Source organism: Pelecanus crispus, chromosome 2 (genome assembly GCF_030463565.1).
Source record: "Pelecanus crispus isolate bPelCri1 chromosome 2, bPelCri1.pri, whole genome shotgun sequence".
Lineage (NCBI taxonomy): Eukaryota > Metazoa > Chordata > Aves > Pelecaniformes > Pelecanidae > Pelecanus > Pelecanus crispus.
Genome location: NC_134644.1, coordinates 39300244 through 39316809, shown reverse-complemented (window position 1 = coordinate 39316809; position 16566 = coordinate 39300244).

Below are 16566 nucleotides of genomic sequence, written 5' to 3'. Positions count from 1 at the left end.
GCCCCCGCGGCCGCAGGCTGCCCCTTCCCCGGCCGCTCACCCCGCCGCCGCCGCCGCTGCCCCGCTCCGAGCCGAGCCGCGCCGAGCCGAGCCGAGCCGAGCCGCGCCGTGAGCGGGGGGTGCGCTGCGCGCCGCGCCGCGCCGGGCGCCTTCCCGGGGCAGCCCCGTATTTTTAGGAACTTACCGCCCGGCGCGGCGCGGCGGGGACGGGACCGGCAGCGCGGCCGGAGGAACCACGTTGGACTGAGGGACGGTTACAATACGTTCTATTTAGAGAAGCATTACATCACCCTCCGTGACGTCACGTGGGATTCCTGAACTTCTAAATCATTGCGGTCCGTGCCGGGCGGGCGGGGGGGTGAAGGGGGGGGCGGCCGGGCGCGCGGGGTGGGGGGCGTGGCCTGGGCTGGCCCCGCCCCCGGCGGCGCGGGGCGGGCGGCGGCGCGTGGGTGAGTCAGCCTGGAAACAATGTCCCGCCCCCCGCGCGGGGTCCGGCACCGCCGGGGTCCGGCACCGCCCGGGCCGGCGGGGGGGTGGGGGGGACACAGGCTCCGGGACCGGGGACTCGGGAGGTGCAGCCCGGGGAGAGGGCTCCGCAACTCGGCTGTGTGGCCGCCCCAAGCGGGGATGGGGGTGTGCGGGGCCCCCCCCAGGGCCAGCGGCTTGGCAGGGCGCAGCGGGGCGGCGCTGGGGGCCGGGGGGGGGCCGGTCCTCCGGCAGTGCCCCCGCTGCCCGGCCGGCGCGGAGCCTCCGGCGACGGGGACTCGGTCCCGCAGCCCCAAACTCGTTTGTTTGTTTGTTTACCTGGGAAATGGCTGATAAATAACGCCGTGTCCGAGAAGGGGGGAAACCTCCGTCCCGAGCTGCAGCCCTGCGAGGGTGCGCCTTCACCTGCCCAGGTGTGCCCGGCCCACGCGGGTCCTCCCAGCAGGGCTCGGGTGCCGGGGCCGACCCAGGGTCGCTGTGGCAGCACAGCAATAAAGAGTCTTAACTGGTATAATCAGGTACTTCACTGCTTTTTCAACGCTTAACATTCTGCATCTAGCTGACAGCATGCCTGTAATTATCTGGGACAATGACCAGCGACAAGTTTATTATTCCACCCTGTAACTACTTCAGTGCCTCCTTTTCTGGGTGTTCTTGCATTAAGAATAATTCCTTGGTCTCAGCCCAGTGCTCCTCAGCAAGTGCCTCTAGAGCACCTGGGTCTGGAGGGTCTTCTAGCACCTAACTGTCCACACTGTAGCTATCCAGGAGGTATTCGTATCAAAGATACATGTGATAATTGACTGGATTTACCTGCTGATTCATGCCAGGAGGTATGACTTAATTTCAATGCAGTGTTTTAGCACCTAAGCCTGGAATGACTGGTGAGGAAACCTCAGTGTTTCGAGGCAGGGTCTTAGAATCTGCAACGTATTACTCAGTTTGGTTTTTCTCTGATAATTAACCGAGGAGAGAGTAATATAACATGTACTGCCAGAATCAGGAAATGCCTTATAAATGGCAATAATACAGCACTTTACTCCCAATAATACTATTCTTTCGCGGGCTTATATTAGGCTATCTAATAGTCATCCTCAGCTTTTAACAATTTGCTGGCACTTTATGCAGGATTTAAAGCAGATAGAAGCGGATCCCATCAGTGACTGATGATAGGTTTTGAACTCATTTAACTACTTAGGATAAGGCTCAATGATGCTGTCACTGTAAGCCTTCGTTCTGTCAGGTATTATCCTTGGAAATTGCATGCCCAGTGCAAAGTGCCTTACCTCTAAACGTCCTGAAATTATAAACTACAGAGATGACTAAACTAATAAATGCAGTTACTTCTGTCACACAGGAAGGGTTTTAACGTACAGAAACACTGCAGTTATTTAAGGACATGACAAAAAGATTTAAGTGCGGGGAGCAGCTCTGCATCTCTCATTGAGATTTCATCATACAATTTATGCACTCACAGTTTTTACAGAGGCACAGCCAGGACTGCAGCTGATCGATGGGTTTTCCTGGGGTAACGCACAGTGGTTTTTTCTCTATATTTCTCAATGAGACCAAACTGGAACTGGCAATGGAGAATTCAGATGCCAGTCAAGGATAACAGGGCCCAAATCCAGCAGGTACCTGTGTATTAAGAATCAGTTATGGCAAATTTGACAGAGATAGAAGCAACAAAATGCTAGGTGAAGTATTAGCCATAGTTTTATGTTATCAGCCTAGTGGTGATGCTTTCTTATGAATGATATTGTAGACTGTGTGTGACTTGTACACAGATTATCGTGAGTAAATAACTGGACCCACTTTGGGTGCGACTATAATTTAATACATTTTGTATTAAGTTCCTGACTTGAATACCCTGGATGTCCTTCTGCCCTGTGCAGTGTCATGCAAAAAGACATCCTAAAAGCAAGATGCACATAGACCGCCACATTAGTCAGATCAGTAACTTTACGTGCCACGTACCTATTTGAACAGATCGCTACCACTTGAAGAGACAGGCAGCTTGCAGCAGCGGTTTGTGTGTGTCTGCCTCTGGGAGGGTGGTGACAAATGCTTTGATAGTTGGTTACGCTGGGTTTTGCTGACAGCAGAGCAGAGATTCCTGAAATGAGTCTCAAGTCCCGAGGGAAGACTCTTGACTCTTGAAATGAGCTGTCGTCCTGGCGGGGAATGAGTACAGAATAAAGTCAACGGTTCCTCTCGGGTTTAAATCTGCAGCAATGTGTCGCATATCGTTGCTTTCCCCCATGCCCAACTTCTGCTTCACTTGTCACCCGCAGCCTCTGTTGCTCTCCTCCCTCTTCCAGCTCTTTCCTTGCGTATTTCTGCTTTCCTCTTGCCTGTTACCAACCTTCTCTCCATCCTAAGGCAGCTGCTCTGATCTCTGAATGGGCATGTGAAAAGGAGCACTGAGAGATGCGGCTTTGCTTTGTTCTACGTTCACTTCAGTGCCTGGTTGCTGAGCAGCTCACAGAGGAGAGAGTGTGTCGATCCTCCAGCCTGAGGACACCAACCAGAAAAAGGACATCGAGAAACGTAATTGCCGAGTTCTTTCTCGATGCAAACTATGGAGTGATGATAGGACAAGAGGAACTCCCCTGCCTGCAGAGTTGCTGCTTTCCAGCTGAGCTGATGTCTGCTTGCGTGTTGTCACTGTGAAGAACAACTCTTTAATATGACGCCCTATAAAGGTGGTTTAGATTAGCATATTCCACTCAGCAAATGAGGGATATACGCAGAGTCAGTTACCACAGCTCAGCTGACAAGCCGTAACTTGAGAACATGCTTTATACAAGGGACAAACTTGGGCAAATCTTAGAGGCTAATCAAAGGCACCTCCTGTGACAGCAAGACAATCAAGTTCCTGCTCCAAAAGCACTAGATGTTCCCAGCAAATAAAACCTTGTGAGATTTGGAATAATGGTAGGCAAGGAAACTTACCTTTTCTGGAATATTGTTTCTGGAATGATTGTATTTTGGAAGCAGCTTTCCAATATACTCCTGCCTAGGGCAGGCACCTGGCATGGAAAACTCCATCCTGAATGGTTCAAAACTTGGCAATGTTTTTAAGTGATTGAAGAAACTCATAATGAAAAGTACTGAGCAATCAACTACATGGGGCACTACCTGTTTTATCTGTAATGTTGTTTCATAACTAATTTAAAGGTAGAAAGTCATATGCTGCTTTTCTATTTTTATGCTCAGGTATTTATAAAGCTGCTTTCTTCTGACAGCAGAATCCCTACTTAAATACTTTTCTGTATTACATGTTCTAATAAATGTTTTCCAGATAGGTCTTTGTCATTTCTATTCTTTAATCATAAAACCCCAAAAGAAGAACATACTCTTTCCAGCAGTAGCTTAATTAATATGAAAACTACTCAGACTTTTGCAGTGAAATGAGTTAGAATGACATTTTGTTTGATTGATAGTAAATGACAGTAGTGCTGTTTCAGCAAACACCTACAATCTTCGTCATATCATTAAAATTTTTGGGAAGTAAAGATATTAAAATAATTATAGGAGTTTTGTATGTCAAATATCAGTCTCAGACACTATTGCTGTCACATAAAATTAATATTTACTGCTGGCACAGTTGAATATTTTACATATCCGTTGTTCGTATAACATCATTAACCACATGTTTAACTAAGCTGCTGCCAGCGTTGAGTGTTACTCTCAGCTTTGGCACTTGCAATTATCTCGTTACAAGTACTTTTCAGCAATATCTTTTAGTCTAATCGAACAGTAATTTATTCACCTCCTCACATGCTACTAAACACTTCAGATCTGCACATTTATCATGTGAAACTACCCACAAAAAGTAAGAAAAAGTCATTCAGCACTCTCCTCTTTACTACTCTTTACTAGTCACGCAGAAGTGAAGCCTTAGAAATAAAATGGTAAGGGGAAAAATTGATTTCTAGATCTTAACATATGCTTTAATCCATAGTGATAGTAGAATGCATTTTAAAAGGAGGTACAAATTATGCTATTTAATGTGTAATAATTCTAGTGATATCCTGAACAAATGTAAATATGGCAGTTTTATGCAACACTGGATTCCTTAATTATTACATCTCTGTTCAGATCTCATCTCTACTTATTTTAGTAACAGACTGAAAGGGATATGAGCAAAGGGAACCAAGTACTCTCTATGGTTTCAGGGGCTCATTAGGAAGTACCAGATTAGTCTTAAAGCTGAGACAGAAATTGGAGAATAAGTAGAGATAACCAGAAGTTAAGTAGTATTCAACATTAAAAAATACCCACTCTATTAGCTGAGATTTAAACGATAAGCAATGTTCCTGTTCAGCCTTGTCATTTCTCCAGTGGGCTGGAGAGGAAAGGAAGTGTGATATATCACAGGGATGTGAAACAGTCCTGTGGGATACCAAGCAAGTCATATCTGCGTTTCTTTGCTCTAAGTACACATCCTCACCTGTTCATCTGATGGTGTGACCCTTACTTAAGGACATTCCTCTGTCTTAGAGCGGGTGACATAAAGTAAAGAGAGCCAGGTCTCAGCAGGAGCACGTGCAATGCAAAAAAAATGCTTTGCGAGAGAAGGCTAACACGTCCTGTTTCTTCTACCTGTGTCTATAGGGTGGATTTACATGGGAGCATATTTGGTCCCATAACAGTATTAATTGCCACAGTTCGGTGTTTTCTGGGAATTAAGATGCCTCCTGGTTTTTACAACATCAAACTGAAATCTTAATTCTCCCCTACTTCTGAATGATGTCCTAGACTCTGACACTCCTACAGCTACTGTGCGACGCTGAGAATGGATCTAGCAAGGGATTAATGTTCTCTTTGACAGCATTTATCTGCAAAGGCAAACTGACTTGAATTTGGTTGAACCAAATAGGCGCTATCTGTGTCTTGCCATATCTATGCTGCAGAAGCCACAGCCCAGAAATGTTGCTGTTTCTTTTCCATTTCCTGGAAGGTTACCTGCTAAGTATCAAATCACTTAGCGCCAAACTCCCCTGTCTGAACTAAACTGCTGAGTGTCTGTAGGACAAAACCAGTCTACGTCACTACAGAGAAGCAATAGAGCTGGTGGTGGAAGGAGGCTCTTTCTAGACCTGCAGGCTTTTAACCAAAGTTCGAGATGTGCTGATCAGGGACATCTAACTGAGTTTTAAGCAACACTTAAAATGATGGCTTTTAGCTCTTCCCAAGTTACCTAAAGTCAGTTTTATTCTGTGTTTCTCCTTACTCTTCGTAAACTTAAGAGGAGCCACAGGTTATGTTTGTGGCATACAAAAAGAATGGGCAGGAGAATGGAGAGGCATGGTCCTTCCCAAAGATAAGACCCCGACCGAACCTAATCCATGCAGAAAGGTGTGTGCTGCCCTCCTCAGCTCAGTGAGAATAGCCAGGGCGCATGCAAGGCCCAGAACTGCAAGACGGAGAGTTGTCTTTCCTCTTTTTTCATCGCTTCTCTTGCTCCACTCAGGAGGGATGCCAGTATGTCAAGAAGCACGCTGTGTTTGTCCAACCTCCTCTCCTTCAGATCTCAGCGTACATTTGTTCTTGATGCCTGTGCTGACCACGCGTGTTCTCTCCGCTCTGACACGCAATGCCATTTAACTCCTCACCTTTTGTGCATGAGTGAATACGCAATGGTTCTCCAAGTGGATCTGATCTCAGATAACTGAACGATCTCTTCATCGTAGCTATGTGCCATGTGGTCTATTTCAGGGAGATAGAAAAGAAAGACTTTATATTTCCTTCTGTACAATTCAAAGAACAGTCTGTCTCCTCCATACTTGAGACACCATTATTTCATGCTTTTTTGGGATGAGATCACAAAATTATTCACGTTTTTATTCCCCCATAGAGCTCCTGCATGACTTCTTTTATATTCCATTTACCCTTTTTGATGCTTGTTGGAATATTCCTAGTTATAATTTAATTGTTTAGTGCATGAATATGGAAGACTGATTTGATACATGTTTTTTGGATAGCATAGCACCAGTCAGACAAATATGGAGGTTTAGAGAGATTTTTGCTGTTTGACTGGGCTTTGAGGTCTGTTTGCTGTTGTCTGGGTTGTTGGTTTTTTTTAGTCTTAGGAGCAGAATGAGAAATAAAAGGGGAAAGAGATGACATTTTTGTATGTTCATGAGAGTCTAATTTGGATACCATATTTAAATAAGAAGGAAAACCCACAAATTCTTCTACAAATTCTAATCTGCCTCATTTGGTTACATCTCTGGTTATTAATGGACTGGAATAGCATAGCAGCTCTATTTATGCACAAAAATCATGTGGCAAAAAGATCTTAAATATATTGTAAGTGTAATAAGCTTTTTTTTAACAGACTCTCTCTTACCAGTTATCTTCTTGGGGATGTCAAGAATGTCAGAGATACAGAGGTTGCTCTTCCTCCTCTAAATGTGCTATAAAGATGGCTAATTCATGCCTTCATATGACTCACTTCGAGTTTTTTGCTGCTTGAAACAGAAGAGGAGAAAATATTCTGCGTGAGAATCCGCAGGTACTCTATTTCAAATGCTTTTACTAACACTGACGCTTACATGAACCCAAGAGATGGGCAGAAATACATGAACTGTCCTAACAGAGAAGTCCTGCAGAAACTCGAGTTAGGTCAATCAAGGGTAAAGGTGTAGACTGTCAGGGGCTCATTTTCTAGCCCACAGGTGAGGGCTGCAGAGGGATTGTAATGGAGCCTCCCCACAGTTAGTGGATTTACAACCCCTCTTAAAGTTCTCTGCATAGTCTGCTTAGTTAGGCTTTGTGCAGGGAGAATCAGATTTCTGCCTTATTTTCTAGCTGAAAACCTGAGAAGGAGATGATGAGGAATAACTCTAGCAGTTCCCATGCAACTGCAAAGTTTATAGCGGTGACAGTGCAGCAGGAGAAGTAAAGTGTTTGCTGCCAGGCAGCACTGCCAGAATTTCACACAAACATCAGTAAAGGAAGTTAATAACAACTTTTTAGTGTGATTTGGTTTAGACACATGCAAAGAGCAGCCCTATCAGGAAGAAATAAAAAGCCATAGTACCCAAGGGTTAAAATACTTTTTTTTCCGAGAAGAAAATGACTAAAAGTCACATTAAGTAAAACAAAAATCAGTCTGCACTACTAAACTTCATCTGCCACTAAGAACTTACATAATGTACTGCTGACATCATGCCTATATAAATTAGATGGTACTTTCATATGTGACATAGAGATTGTATTACTAGTGTATGAAAAAATCCTTTAACTTCCGATTTTTTAATTTAGGATGAACTACTGCAGTATGTATTATAAAATTAGATGCACATACCAAAACAACGACAGCAGTTTGATGACTTTTTATTACTTTTACCCCAACAGGTGCAGAAACATTTATTTAATCAAAAGCTTATAGATGCACAAAACCATTTTTAGAAAGGGTATAGCTTTGTTTTCATTCTTGTAACACAGAATGTGTCACGGGTTTTATTTTAGCTGAAGAACAGAATCAGGTTTGTTGTGTTTTGCTGCTGTAAATCCATGGGTAAAATCCTGGCTTCAGGAAAAAAATTACAGCAAAATACTTGGAGTAGTTTGCAAATACTTTGGAGACTTGAGACTCGGGCATTAATGCCTCTCCTAGTTACTCCCAGAAAAACATTTACAAAACTCGTACGTAGGTGAGTTCCAGATTGGATTTTCGAAGCATGTTCCATATTTGACATTAAAAATTACATCAGTTTTCACTTCATCTCTCTCTCAATGATTCACTTGTTACTCTCGCAAGTTTCTTTCGCACATTTTGTTCTTTGGTTGAAAAGGAGAAACATTCAAATATCTTCACTTCCAAAACGGAAACATTCATTAATCTTAGATGATAATGCAAGAAAAAAAGGGCAGATAAATGTTTGCAAGTCATGCATTTTATTTTGCAATGCATTGCCTCCGAACTTCAGCACAGTAGCGTGAAAAAGAAGAAATGACACATGAAAGTGACAGAAAATCGAGAAGTAGGACAACAGACACAGTACATGGCATGAACCCTGATTTCCTCTTCTCCTCCCCTTCCTCTCATGGACCAAGCAACACACTGTGTGCTCCCAAGACAGTTATTTTTGTAATGTAATATTCAAGATGAGCAAATTAGAAAGGGTTTCTAAACTACAAGCTACATGAAATGCAGTGAAAGCTCCAAGGAGAGGCTTTTCTTACATATTACACAAAGTTACAAATAAGACATTTATTCAGACATAGCTGAACCTTAGCTACTAGCAACGCTAGCAACAAAATTAACGTGTTATGTAAATAGGCAAGAAATTCCAATTCCAACTTACCTGATACAGAATAACATATTAAATTAATTCCTTTTTTCGAAAGTGATGTATTTCATTCATAAGAGCAACAATAGAAGTAAATTCCCAATATATTTTTTATCTTAAAAGTCTCTCAAGGCCCCGTCAATAAATTAGAAGGAAGCATGGGTGGATGGGGGCTCTTTGTGAGCAAATAACAGGGAAGCATAGAAACTAAATCTCATCCTTCTGGCTCAATAAAAGTCCATCTTAAATTCAAGGAAATTTTACCTGAATAACCGCCATATGAACCAGGCACAGAATACCCATTGTCTCCACTTGTATAGCTGGAATGGACATATTGGAGCTTGAAGAGAAATGAGAATGGGGAATAAAACAGCTTTTCGTATTCTCTGCTGCTAGAAAAGATGAATGCACTTAAATATCCAGGATGGATTACCTAGCTCCTTTAAGCAAACAACACAACTAAAATTAATTCAACTATAGCAAGGTTGACTAGAAACACCTTTAGGAAATACAGGTACATCGTGGAAAAAGAGAGAACTTGTTTTTCTGAAGCTGTAATTCTAAATGGTTTCAAGTATTGTTTTAATAGCGAAGATAAATAGCTAATGTCAGGAGACAAAAACCAACACAACTCTTGCCAGAAGATCGGATGACACTCAGCACAAGGTAGCATGAAATAAAGAGCACTGTAAAGATCACAGGGTTAGAATGGAAATTAAATGGCCAGACAGCAATAGAGCTGTTTTTCTTCAGGAAAAATACCTGGGAAAACACAGAAATGTAACAGCATGTTTGTGTGCAGGAGAGTAGAATAAAAGAACGCAATTGCGACTGATTGAGACATCAATTTGTTTGTGGAAAGCCCTAAGAGATGGCAAAAAGCCTGCTGGAAGCGCAAGGGGAAAAAGACTTATGCTGAAATCCTAGACTCGCTGATGCTCATACAAGTTTTACTATTAATTGCTGACTCAGTGTTTACATCCCGGTTTTTCCCCACTGGGGAGGACATACAGGACACACCAGGTAAGACGATCAGAGATGGTGAAGAAGTGCTGTGAGTTACTAAAATATACACACAGATAAATGCCGAGGCCGTCGATGACTCAGGAACGAAATTACAAAGAGAAAGTTTGTATAGAAGTCTGTTGCTGTTAAATATTTCTAGAAGAGAAAGACTCTGGACATGAGTAATTTTGGAACAGGGAGCTGAGCATTTCCTAAGGAGTTTAATTTCTTTTGGAAGTGTTGGGCTTGAAAGTGGAGCAGAAAATAGCCAGGCAATCCATGAGATGTAGTATGGGGGACATCTTCAGGGAATCAGAGAAGAAACACAACTGATCAGAGCTTACAGGAAAATTATTAGATACTTGGCTGTACCAAAGTCATCCTTCTTTGGAGATGGGGAATGCTACCATCTAATTATATTTTTATTTACCTTATTTAAAGAAACACAGAACAATTTTTCACACTTTGTAACTGAAAACTGGTTTCAGTGTATATAAACACTACCTTGTACTTCAATAGAGTGTGTTTAAAAAGCAATATAAAAACCAAAATATGCTAAATTGCTCAATCTGAGAAAAGTTTCTTGTGTTTTAAAGATTATTGTAAACTGAAGGAAAGCATCTTTATTTTTTTGTTTTAAAACAGCTCTGAAAACCTACTATCTCATCATGCAGGGGGTTTTTTTTGTTGTTGTTTAAACGTGTGGTAGTTTTTCGAAGTATCTGTAGACTGTGCCTGCACAGACATAGCCCGTATGGGGTAATGCAAACTCTGAGCCAAGCCTGCTATCAGAGATATTAACACAACTGATTATGCTGATGGAGTGAAGCCACTATTTTTATCTTACCTGAGATAAGGCTCACAGGATATAAGTTGCTGTTCGAAAAGCAAGGGATAAAATTTAAAAAATTAAAAAGGAAAAAAAAGGAAAGAAACTTTTTCTTTTTTTCTTTTAAAGGTATCGCAGCAGTAAAGACTACAAGGGAGGGAAAATTGTATTGGGCACAGCGGACCAGGAGGACACACCGGGAGGGAGACAGAGCACCTCCGTCGGGGCTGGGAATCACAGAGCCAGCTGAGGCTGTGCAGCTACACGTGGGGCTGCCTATGGCCCAAGGCACCATGGCAGAACCAGCTTCCATCTTAAAGCAATTAATAAAACCTCTTAATCCCCTTATCCTACAGAGCACTCAAGGCACATTTGCCAAAGACAACTAATAATAGCCCCCCGGCACCATTCCTGCCCCTGTGGCTGGTGCTTCAATACCTCCAGGTCCTCCACTCTGCAGGGAAGCACCACCAAAGCCTGGCAGCTGTAACAGAATTAAAGTTTGGGAAATGAAAGATTTTTGACCAAAAATTGCTTTCCTTTATGTTTGGTGCCTTGCCGTGTGGTGAGCATTAGCTAACATATGTGTCTACAGACCAAGAGCCAGATCTGTTTGTTGCATTGAATTTTTGTCACGAGGGTTGTGCTTAACCTTGACAGATCCTGCATTTTCAAGACATATTCCCCCTCCTGTTCTTTCAGAGCTCGTGGGGCTCCAGATCAGAAGCAGAGCTTGAGTTTCTCTACCTCTGCCATATCTGGGATTGAGGATGAAAACGTGCAAAAGTTTGAATGCGCAGCCCACCACGAAGCCGACAGGCGTTTTGGTTGGCATCTAACCCCTGCGATACACAGGTTGCTGGGATCCCTTGCTGCTGCCAAATCTAATGTTTTAAAGCAAAGTTCTGCCTCATCTGAAACAGCAGTAAAATTTCTGGTGATTCCTATGGGGGTAAGATTTCACCCCTGAGCTGGATGATGGGAATACTCACTGACCTACCTCAGCTGCCGACTTCAAGCACACAAACCTGCAGGCAACAGTCTCGTTCTCAGCTACCGATAGAGTGACATAAGGCAGACTTTTCAGCCATGAAACATTAGCTTTATTGCAGCCTTCAGAGCAAAATGTAACTCCCCACTTTTGTATTAGCTTTCCTAAATTAATTTCTTCAAAGACAGGAAACGAAAATTTAAAAAACAGAAATTTTGTATCTTAGCCTAGATATAAATGTCAAACAAAACCACCCTAAAAAATCTTGCTAGGAAGTGCAGAATAACGCTGTGTCTGATTGTTATGTGGTGTTGGTTTTTAATCTGGTACATGTAAATGAGTTCCCCTTTTAATTGTTAGCCTAGTTGCGACATCTTGTTGCTGACATTTTCAGAAATTTCACTAACCAGACTAGCTAAAAGAACTGCTGGTTTGAAGCTAAAATGTTAATAATACTTGTATCAGAGTCTCAACTACAGAAGTCAGAGTAGGTCCACTGATTTCAGCACAGTTATAACTACTACCCCTGATTAATGTACTGAAGTCACAAAACAGTTTTCATTAGGTGACTTCCTAAAGTAGATCTTACAGACTTGCCTTCATCTAGGACAGAGAACAGTGGTAAAAACTTGAGAATATAAAACGCTCATTTTTTCTTTCACAAAATCTGCTGTGCTTTCAGCACACGCTCCATCCCAGCGTTATTTCACAAACACAAGGTATTCTAGAAGGCGATCCCTCCCCAGCTTCTCCAGTACAGCTGTACAACGTACATGATTTATCACCAGGTTATGTGGGAATGTCTTTAATAGGTGCATCTTACCATTTTTGAGATACACGTTAAGACTCAGGCTCTGTTTCATCTCCAGTGGTAACAAGTTCTGTAGCTCCAGGCCTTCTGTTAAGAATGCTTGTGCTGTTCCCCACCAGTTACATCACCCCGTTCATCCCAATTACATATACTGCAGCTGATGTAGTGCTTTAATAATTTGTTTTATTTGTGCACTGATTAAAAATTTCTAGATCAAACATTTAATGAAAAGTCCTCCAACCTGACAGGTTTGCTGCTGAATGCAGTCATTTACAACTCAAACCTTATAATAACCAGAGCAAGTGTTGGAAAAGCTGTTCATGCCAAATGCTCAGCAACTGACACATATAATCTTATATCTTTTCATTCAGACCCTTTTTGAAAAAAAAAAAAAAATCTGAGACCTAATTATATTGGTTGTAACTGTTCTGAAATGAATGGTGGCAGGAACTAATACTTGTTTATTTTCTTTCCTGACAAGTGCTCTGAATAAAAACAGTTTCTAGACATGATGGAATGACTTTTCCTATGACTCAGACACATTCAACGAAATAAGGTTTGAAGAAACCGGACCTTGTTTTCTGTCTAACAATAGTAATTGAAAATACCCAGAACTTTTAAGTATTTACACCATTTAAGAACATTGGGCTAAAACTGCATAGGGAGGCCAAAAAGTCTCCAGCAAACAAGCTCTCACCCCATGCTTTTTCATGTGAGAGAGATATTGCGCTTATGCACTCAGGCTTATTTCAATTTAATGAATTTCTCTTTTCAGCTTGATTTTCTATTTCATTTTTAATTTACAGGTGCCACTTAAAGTAAACAGTCATATTTCCAATTGGCAACATATTTAATGCTCTTCACAACTCCAGGGCAAACTGGAGTTTTAAAATATAGTACTCAATAATATAGGAAAGGCACATAAAACTTCATGTTTATTTCCATGTTGCAAAGCTCTAACTAGCACACTTTTTGCAAGCTGCTTAGCTTCCAGTACTTCAGTTATTTCAGCTTTTCGAAGAGTAAACTACCTAGTTTGGCTCTGTTTTATAATGAAGTTATCCTAAAATTTTGTTATTGCTCTCCAGTAAGTAGTTTAAAAGAAACTAAATATCAGTAAATATTATTTGAAAACTTAGTAAAGTGCCTGCTGAGAAAAGAGAGATATCTGGTAATTTAATTACAGTAATTGCAAAGGCATGAGAACCCGCTCAGAATACAGATTTTTTTTTTTTTAACTAACTTATTAAATACCTTTGTGTATATTCTTCCCTCATCCCTAACAATGCAAGCATATTTTCCGATCCCAGGAAAGCACTCAGGTTGCCGATTGTACTCCTGCAATTGTAATTAAAGCCACTTGGCCTTTCACCTCACGCTCAAAATGTGCAAGATGTATAAGCTGCAACGCACACCCCATTGTATTTCCTTGCTAATGCTACCTGTGACCCATCTGCTCTAGCACCGAAATCCCACGGTCAATATTGCCACACAAATGCCATCTCCGAGCAGCCTTTTTGTGGCGTGCACTGAAGTGTCAAACTCCAGCGAAGAACTGAAGTCATGTCAAGAACCTCAGTTTTGGGATCATAGAATGACAGAATTGTTTAGGTTGGAAAAGACCTTGAAGATCATCCAGTCCAACCATTAACCTAACACTACCAAGTCCACCACCAAACCAATTAAGGGTAGGGTAGTAATTTCGTGTTTCCTGGCCTGGTGGCTGGATTATTTTTTAATGAAAGTAAAAACTAGGAATCATTAAGGTTGGAAAGGATCTCTAAGATCATCAGTCCAACAATGGGATGCATCGGCAGTCCTGCTCCTAGGTAAATACGGGGTGATCACGCTCCATATTTGTATTAGCTAGGGGTAGGCTTTGCTACAGGGCACGTTTAGTTTCCAAAAGGACGGGAGGGAAGCCGAGCAAACCCCTGCCTCCCGAGCCATTCCTCATCGGAGGGCTCCCTCTAGAGGGGCCCGGCCCCCGCTGCCGGCGGCCCGCCGCTCCCCGCACCGCATCTCCCGCTCCCCCGCTCCCCGCACCGCATCCCCCTCTCCCCCGCTCCCCGCACCGCATCTCCTGCACCCCGCCGCTCCCCGCACCGCATCTCCCGCTCCCCCGCTCCCCGCACCGCATCTCCTGCACTGCTCCCGCACCGCATCTCCCGCTCCCCCGCTCCCCGCACCGCATCCCCCTCTCCCCCGCTCCCCGCACCCGCATCTCCCGCTCCCCGCCGCTCCCTTCACCGCATCTCTTGCTCCCCGCCGCTCCCCGCACCGCATCTCCCGCTCCCCCACTCCCCGCACCGCATCTCCCGCTCCCCCGCTCCCCGCACCACATCTCCCGCACCCCTGCTCCCCGCACCGCATCTCCCGCTCCCCCGCTCCCCGCACCGCATCTCCTGCACTGCTCCCGCACCGCATCTCCCGCACCCCCGCTCCCCGCACCGCATCTCCCGCTCCCCCCGCTCCCCGCACCACATCTCCCGCACCCCTGCTCCCCGCACCGCATCTCCCGCACCCCTGCTCCCCGCACCGCATCTCCTGCACCCCGCCGCTCCCCGCACCGCATCTCCCGCTCCCTGCCGCTCCCCCGCACCGCATCTCCCGCTCCCCCGCTCCCCGCACCGCATCTCCTGCACTGCTCCCGCACCGCATCTCCCGCTCCCCCCGCTCCCCGCACCGCATCCCCCTCTCCCCCGCTCCCCGCACCGCATCTCCCGCTCCCCGCCGCTCCCTTCACCGCATCTCTTGCTCCCCGCCGCTCCCCGCACCGCATCTCCCGCTCCCCCACTCCCCGCACCGCATCTCCCGCTCCCCCGCTCCCCGCACCACATCTCCCGCACCCCTGCTCCCCGCACCGCATCTCCCGCTCCCCCGCTCCCCGCACCGCATCTCCTGCACTGCTCCCGCACCGCATCTCCCGCACCCCCGCTCCCCGCACCGCATCTCCCGCTCCCCCGCTCCCCGCACCACATCTCCCGCACCCCCTGCTCCCCGCACCGCATCTCCCGCACCCCTGCTCCCCGCACCGCATCTCCTGCACCCCGCCGCTCCCCGCACCGCATCTCCCGCTCCCTGCCGCTCCCCGCACCGCATCTCCCGCTCCCCCCGCTCCCCGCACCGCATCTCCTGCACTGCTCCCGCACCGCATCTCCCGCTCCCCCGCTCCCCGCACCGCATCCCCCTCTCCCCCGCTCCCCGCACCGCATCTCCCGCTCCCCGCCGCTCCCTTCACCGCATCTCTTGCTCCCCGCCGCTCCCCGCACCGCATCTCCCGCTCCCCCACTCCCCGCACCGCATCTCCCGCTCCCCCGCTCCCCGCACCACATCTCCCGCACCCCTGCTCCCCGCACCGCATCTCCCGCTCCCCCGCTCCCCGCACCGCATCTCCTGCACTGCTCCCGCACCGCATCTCCCGCACCCCCGCTCCCCGCACCGCATCTCCCGCTCCCCCGCTCCCCGCACCACATCTCCCGCACCCCTGCTCCCCGCACCACATCTCCCGCACCCCTGCTCCCCGCACCGCATCACCCTCTCCCCTGCTCCCCGCACCACATCTCCCGCACCCCTGCTCCCCGCACCGCATCTCCCGCTCCCCCGCTCCCCGCACCGCATCTCCTGCACTGCTCCCGCACCGCATCTCCCGCACCCCTGCTCCCCGCACCGCATCTCCCGCACCCCCGCTCCCCGCACCGCATCTCCTGCTTCCCCGCTCCCCGCACCGCATCCCCCTCTCCCCCGCTCCCCGCACCACATCTCCCGCACCCCTGCTCCCCGCACCGCATCTCCCGCTCCCCCGCTCCCCGCACCGCATCTCCTGCACTGCTCCCGCACCGCATCTCCCGCACCCCCGCTCCCCGCACCGCATCTCCCGCTCCCCCGCTCCCCGCACCACATCTCCCGCACCCCTGCTCCCCGCACCGCATCACCCTCTCCCCTGCTCCCCGCACCACATCTCCCGCACCCCTGCTCCCCGCACCGCATCTCCCGCTCCCCCGCTCCCCGCACCGCATCTCCTGCACTGCTCCCGCACCGTATCTCCCGCACCCCCGCTCCCCGCACCACATCTCCCGCACCCCTGCTCCCCGCACCGCATCTCCCGCTCCCCCGCTCCCCGCACCGCATCTCCCGC